The following is a 6,677-nucleotide window of genomic DNA, read 5'->3' as shown; positions in this document are numbered from 1 at the left end:
GTTCCCGACATCTCGTACTAAAATTATTAATAACTAATTATTAAAAGGGTCTAGAACAATAAAATCTATACGTGAAAGTTTCTAAAGGTTCGCACTTCATTCTTCAATTCTAAAAATTCACAAAATGATCCTAAATAATGAGTTATTAATGATTTTTCCATCGCCGACTTGTTTTAGCGTCTGCGTGCCGGCCATTACGGCCCGCGGACCAATAGGAAACGTTCTGCCTCTATCCTTCTCGCACACTAGTGCTTTCCTTGTCTAATACCTCTATTCACATTCTGTGTGCCGAGTAACGAATCGTTAGTTCCCGCAGCCAAACGCGAGATGGCGATACTCTAGTTTTTGAAAATTTTCTGTCCTTGTCTAACTCATTACTCTAGTGATATCCTTATCTACCAGTATTCCTTTCTTTGTCTTACTCATTTCTGTATTGGTAAATACATCGACGAGTTATCCTTCGTGTTAAACACGACTACTGATAGTATATCACCATTTTTCAATAAGAATAACTCAAAAATTAATCACACAAATCAACCAAAAAATTTTACATTAATCACTCAAATACAGGAAACAAATTGTTTAAACAATATTCCAATATAAAATTAAATAAACTAAGTCTGGAAACTACAGTAAATTCTCAACAAGAGTCAGTAAGTTTGGATTCAACAAGTGACAGTATAGATGGTCCTACGCCTAGGCTGCGTTATTGCTGCACCCTTGTTATCTCGCTCGCAGTCAGTCAAGCGTGTAACGCTACACCAGTCGGTTTCCTTTACGAGATTACACGGCTCCACAAATCATAATAGAAAAATATAATTTCTTTAAGCAACCAAGCGATTTAAATATCAACTTTTTTAATTTTACGTGTTTTTATCCCGAAATTTTTCTTAACATATTGATGAGATATTTCTGATGAAAATGAACATTTACTTATTAACACGTTCACTGTCGCGCCAGATTTACAGGTTGCTGTCGGGCGGCCACAAGAAAATACATTTTAAGCATAGGATTATAGTATTATGCTTTATAATTCTTTTTTTCAATTGAAAATAATGTCTAGCTAGCTATGACGTTCAAAATTTTTAGTTGACTACATTTATTTTATTTTAACTATTCTAAACATTTGAGGCACTCCAGTCACTGATGACCACCATGGCCATATCGAGGAAACAATCTAACGTTAAAACTTATTGAGTGATTAATTTAATTTCATAATATATCGCTTTAGCGAGCCACCGTTTGGTTGCCAATTGTTTATCACACAGAGTCGGCCTACTTCCACGTAAGAAAAAAAAAATATGTAGGGTCGATAGCAGCAGAAAAGCTGCTAAACAATTAGAATTAAATGTAACGATAGAAATTATTGCAATAATGCGTAATGCAATTGAAAAATTGAAAGAATCAAAAGAAAAAACGCGAATTCATATCTTTGTCGATTCTAGAATATATGTAAGAAAATTTGAATAAAATACGCGACGATAATTGGGGAGAAGCATAAGTTAAACGCATAAAAATATTCAATAATAAACGAACTAGGGATGAAGCTATTATTTCAATACGCGATGCACTGACTCTAGTATTTACTAAAATTCAAAAATTCTCGTATAAATTCCGAAAATAGATTATTAATTACGGTAAACAACTGAGACATGTTTATTTCCCTAAACCTTCAAAATAATTTCGAAATATTTTATTCGAAGCGGAGTATTCCAAGTCAGTATCGATAATTGAAGAAATTATTTGATTGTATTTAAAAGAACCGAAAGGAGAATATTTAAAGTCTGATATTAAATGTCTAGCAAGTACCAGTAATTGGTAAAATGATTTATATTTGTTTTAAAAGGAAAATTTCTAATAGGTATTAGTTAAAATGAATTGTTATTCAGTCTATTGTATTGAAATTCTAATTGATTCTAATGTATACAAGTGTTACAAGAAGGCTGAGTGTGTACAGGGTGGACATAGGCTAGCTAGTAGCCCCCGACCACTCTATTCACATCTCAGAACTTTCAGGTCAAAATACGCCGCGAAGTGTCTAGGGCCCAGTATAAAGGGTGAATAAGTTCGCGGGACATCGGCGGGTCCTTATATACCTGCGGTACCCTCTCCCCAAAGTCATTAGCAAAATCGTCGGTTAGGTCAGGCGGGAAGTTTTCGCGGGAAATTTTCGCGGGAGATTTCCGTTATTGTTAAATAGATTATTAATTACGGTAAACTACTGAGACGGTTTAATTTAGGGTGGGCATAGTGCACGACTGTAGTTCACTCGTTCCAAATCAGCTCACAATATACAATAATAAATCAACTAACTACTTAACAAGCAATTCATGCAAATGCCTTGGATGGTTAATTATTAGTAAACAAAATTCAATATCAGAGAAAATATATGAAAAATACTGAAAGAAAAATTTCAAATTAATTTCAATTGCTCAAAGTCATTTCAATATCCTATTCGACAAGTCTGAAGAACAACGATGACTAAAATTCAAATGTTTATTTACCTAAACCTTCAAAATAATTTCGAAATATTTTATTCGAAGCGGAGTATTCCAAGTCAGTATCGACAATTGAAGAAATTATTTGATTGTATTTAAAAGAACCGAAAGGAGAATATTTAAAGTCTGATATTAAATGTCTAGCAAGTACCAGTAATTGGTAAAATGATTTATATTTGTTTTAAAAGGAAAATTTCTAATAGGTATTAGTTAAAATGAATTATTATTCAGTCTATTGTATTGAAATTCTAATTGATTCTAATGTATACAAGTGTTACAAGAAGGCTGAGTGTGTACAGGGTGGACATAGGCTAGCTAGTAGCCCCCGACCACTCTATTCACATCTCAGAACCTTCAGGTCAAAATACGCCGCGAAGTGTCTAGGGCCCAGTATAAAGGGTAAATGATTTCGCGGGACATCGGCGGGTCCTTATATACCTGCGGTACCCTCTCCCCAAAGTCATTAGCAAAATCGTCGGTTAGGTCAGGCGGGAAATTTTCGCGGGAAATTTTCGCGGGAGATTTCCGCGGGAGATTTCCGTTATCGTAACACGGTATAATTTACCAATTTTTACAATTTTGTTATAAATTTATACTTCCGACTATTTGTTATAACATTGCATATAACAATTTATACGTTTTTACAATATTCTTCAATGGAAACATAGGTTTTAGCGTTCTCGTTATTTACTCGTGGTTAAATTAATTTCGTAGGGATTAAAAATCAGGTTGACCTGTGGTCGTAGATTAAAAATAACCATAGTACAGTTAAATTTATCGTGTTAAATAATTCTTCTTACACGAATGAAAAATGTATTCAACGTTTGTTTGTTATAATATCGTGAAATGAATTATTTGTGCAGTTCTGTGCATTTTCTGTGCAGTTCAACCTAATTTACATATCGAAACTAAATTAGAATCCAAACTTACTGACTCTTGTAGAGAATTTACTGTACTTTGTCTAGTTTGGTGGAGAATATCGTTTATCGAGAATTATTTCATGGTATTGTTACAAGCAAACGTTGAATACATTTTTCATTCGTGTAAGAAGAATTATTTAACACGATAAATTTAGCTGTACTATGGTTATTTTTAATCTACGACCACAGGTCAACCTGATTTTTAATCCCTACGAAATTAATTTAACCACGAGTAAGTAACGAGAACGCTAAAACCTATGTTTCCATTGAAGAATATTGTAAAAACGTATAAATTGTTATATGCAATGTTATAACAAATTGTCGGAAGTATAAATTTTTAATAAAATTGTGAAAATTGATAAATTATACCGTGTTACGATAACAGAAATCTCCCGCGAAAAGTAATCGGTTTCCCGCGAAAAGTTGGCGATTCCCGCCTGACCTAACCGACGATTTTGCTAATGACTTTGGGGAGAGGGTACCGCAGGTATATAAGGACCCGCCGATGTCCCGCGAAATCATTTACCCTTTATACTGGGCCCTAGACACTTCGCGGCGTATTTTGACCTGAAGGTTCTGAGATGTGAATAGAGTGGTCGGGGGCTACTAGCTAGTCTATGTCCACCCTGTACACACTCAGCCTTCTTGTAACACTTGTATACATTAGAATCAATTAGAATTTCTATTACTAATTATTAAACAAATTTTAACAATTACCGGCACTCGCTAGGCACGTAATATCAGACTTTAAATACTCGACTTCGAACTTCGGTTTAGTCATAATTCTATTAATGTTATAATAACGTATAATTTATTAATTTTCACAATTTTATTATTAATTTATACTTCCAAAAATTTGTTAAAACATTACATATTATTATTTATACATTTTTGCAAGTTTCTTTGACAAATAAGTACGTTTCAACGATCTTATTACTTTCTCGTTGTGAAATCAAGTTCGGAGGATTAAAAATCAGGTTGACCCTTGGTCGTAAATTTAAAATAGCCATAGTGAAGGTGAAATTATTATTTTAAATAAATGTTTCTATACGAATTAAGAATCTATTCAACGTTTGTTTGTTGCAATACCGTGAAATAAATTGTATTATATATTTTCTCAGTTTAGACTGAATTTAAAGTTCGTAAGGATTAGAAATCAGGTTGACCTGTGGTCGTAGATTAAAAATAGCCATAGTGAAGGTAAAATTATTACGTTAAATAATTGTTTTTATACGAATTAAATATTGATTCAACGTTTATTTGTTGCAATACCGTGAAATAAATTGTATTATATATTTTTTCTGTTTACACTAAATTTAAAGTTCTGTTTACATGTTATAACAATTAGAATGTTGACGTTTTGCCGTTTCACGGTTTTTCCTCTGTTAATTATGTGTTTATAAATCATTTCAAACTAAAGCAGCACCATGCCCACCCTTAATTAAACCGTCTCAGTAGTTTACCGTAATTAATAATCTATTTTCGGAATTTATACGAGAATTTTTGAATTTTAGTAAATACTAGAGTCAGTGTCCACCCTGTACACACTCAGCCTTCTTGTAACACTTGTATACATTAGAATCAATTAGAATTTCAATACAATAGACTGAATAATAATTCATTTTAACTAATACCTATTAGAAATTTTCCTTTCAAAACAAATTTAAATCATTTTACCAATTCCTGGTACTTGCTAGACATTTAATATCAGACTTTAAATATTCTCCTTTCGGTTCTTTTAAATACAATCAAATAATTTCTTCAATTATCGATACTGACTTGGAATACTCCGCTTCGAATAAAATATTTCGAAATTATTTTGAAGGTTTAGGGAAATAAACATTTGAATTTTAGTCATCGTTGTTCTTCAGACTTATCGAATAGGATATTGAAACGACTTTGAAAGGTTGCTTTTTCGTTATAGCATAACAATCAATATGTACTTTTCCCCCAGCAGTTGGAATTAATTTGAAATTTTTCATATATTTTCTCTGATATTAAATTTTGTTTACTCAGGTATTTAATGTAATTTTTTAGCAATTTGTTTTTGTAATTCATCCAAAGCGATATATTATGAGATTAAATTAATCACTCAATAAGTATTAACATTAGATTGTTTCCTCGATATGGCCATGGTGATCATCAGTGACTGGAGTGCCTCAAATGTTTAGAATAATTAAAATAAAATAAATGTTGTCAACTACAAATTTTGAACGTCATAGCTAGCTAGACATTATTTTCAATTGAAAAAAAAAATTATAAAGCATAATACTATAATCCTATGCTTAAAATGTATTTTTTTGTGGCCGCCTGATAGCAACCTGTAAATCTGGCGTGACAGTGAACGTGTTAATGAGTAAATGTTGTTCAAATAATGTCGTGTTTGATGTCATTTTCATCAGAAAAATCTCATCAATATGTTAAGAAAAATTTCGGGATAAAAAAACGCGAAATTAAGAAAGTTGATATTTTAATCGCTTGGTTGCCTGTACTCACGTTTCATGCTTATCTTTTATTCGTTGTCCTTGTCTACGTTCGGCAAACTACAATGGCGGGCGCGAGGCTCAAAAACGTAGTCTCTGACTCTACGAGTGTCAAGTTTAGCTTCCTTGCGGTCTGACACTTGTGAAGGATATACTGTATTAGGAAAGTTTTCATTCCTTTAATATTACTTATAGTTAGCAGGTAGCAAAATAAAGTTTCTGCTTTACTTTCGAGGACTTTAATTGTGGACTAATTAGTGTTTCTTATTAAATAACAATTTAAATGGCAGTTTATAATTATTGGAAGGCTTAAATAAAATTATTGTACGCTTTAACTTAATAAAACAGTTTAATTTATTAATTTCGCATTGAATTAACAGTTGCATACAGTAGATTAGTTAAAAATTGTTTGTAACTTTTATTGAAAATAGAAAAATTAATGTTCTTTTCGTGTGAATTACATATGGACTTTCCAAGACACCATAGAAATCAAGGAAAGGTAATGAACATCAGGAAAAATGAAGAAATGCAAATATTTATCAAAAATTCAATACTAGACTGTAAAATTGAGAAAATTTTTTAAAGTTATTCTCCATTTACTTTATCTGGACTAGAAGTTACTGACTACGACTAAATTCTTCCAGCTCCACTGTGTCTGTTTAGTGTCCATACTTCATTTTTCAATACTAAAAGTTCATAAATTTATCGTAAATAATGAGTTACATATTAATCTTCGAAGCATAGTTCTCACTTTTAGGCCGGTCGATCACTACCAC

The sequence above is a fragment of the Habropoda laboriosa genome, unplaced genomic scaffold, assembly GCF_001263275.1.
Source record: "Habropoda laboriosa isolate 0110345459 unplaced genomic scaffold, ASM126327v1 scaffold124, whole genome shotgun sequence".
NCBI classification, from domain to species: domain Eukaryota; kingdom Metazoa; phylum Arthropoda; class Insecta; order Hymenoptera; family Apidae; genus Habropoda; species Habropoda laboriosa.
This window is presented reverse-complemented; position numbering follows the sequence as displayed.